The sequence below is a fragment of the Sinocyclocheilus grahami genome, unplaced genomic scaffold, assembly GCF_001515645.1.
Source record: "Sinocyclocheilus grahami isolate Dianchi unplaced genomic scaffold, SAMN03320097.WGS_v1.1 scaffold46776.1, whole genome shotgun sequence".
Classification (NCBI taxonomy): domain Eukaryota; kingdom Metazoa; phylum Chordata; class Actinopteri; order Cypriniformes; family Cyprinidae; genus Sinocyclocheilus; species Sinocyclocheilus grahami.
Genome location: NW_015525185.1, coordinates 1 through 1,047, shown reverse-complemented (window position 1 = coordinate 1,047; position 1,047 = coordinate 1). Strand labels below are relative to the sequence as shown.

The 1,047-nt window shown below is 43.4% G+C and overlaps 1 pseudogene; it reads right to left on the bottom strand.

Annotated features, from left to right (window-relative positions):
- Window positions 1–43: 43 nt before the first annotated feature.
- On the bottom strand, window positions 44–864 carry LOC107580834 (sphingolipid delta(4)-desaturase/C4-monooxygenase DES2 pseudogene; annotated as a pseudogene).
- Between the last annotated feature and the right edge of the window lie 183 nt (window positions 865–1,047).

The following is a 1,047-nucleotide window of genomic DNA, read 5'->3' as shown; positions in this document are numbered from 1 at the left end:
TTTTTTTTTTCAACAAAGAGAGTGTAATTTTAACATCTGCCATTATTATCATCTTATCGCCTCGGCCAGAATTTTAATACCATGTATTTCTAAAAACAAAGGAATACAGCCAATCTCGTACCTCAGGTAATTTGCTGCCTGGAATGCTGGGGAAGTCATGATGCTCCATATGGTATCCAACATTGAAGGTTATTAAGTTGAGAGGGCCGTAATAAGAGTAGGTTTCATGACCTTTCATAAACATGTAGTGCTCAGCGATGAAGTGTCCAGAGATGGGATGCAGGCCCATACACAGTATAGAGCCAGCGATGAGGTAGACTATGGGCTTGAGACCCCAAAAATAGTAGATGATAATGTCTACCACAAACTGTACGACTGCATTGAGCATTTCCAACCTGGTCACGGGTTTGGGGTTCACCACCAATGGACGGAGCGCATAGAACAAAGGCTGGAGAAAGAGCCAGAGCACCTTTCTGGCTGGGGTGCAGAAGAACCAGCCCTCAAGGTCGGTAGGAATATCCACGTCCAATCCATCTCCTCCGAGATAACGATGGTGGTCAATGTGGTACTTCTTGAAGGATGCTGAATAAGGCAAGCCAATCGGGAGATTGGCGAACATGGCGAACCAGCGGTTCCAGAGTGCCCTTTTGGTGCCAAAGGCCACATTGTGTGAAATGTCATGGATGGCTAGGGTCAAAGAGTGGTTGATGCAGCCACCGAACGCATACGCCCAAAACAACACCCACTTCCAGGAGAGCTCGTGGACCATGTAACACGCCAGGAGCTGGGTGAGTACCATCCCTGACACGACCCACTTCAGCTGGGGGTCATGACCCATCAAAAACTTGATTTCAGGATACTTTGCTGAAGAGAGAGAACAATGTTAAGAACATGAGATGATATAGTTTGAATAATAATTACATTTAAAATATATGTACATACACATACAGGCTTTAAGATTGAGGTTTTTTAAATCTCTTAGACTTGCCAAAACATCAAAAGTGATCAAAAATACAACAATATTGTGAAATATTATTACAATTTAAA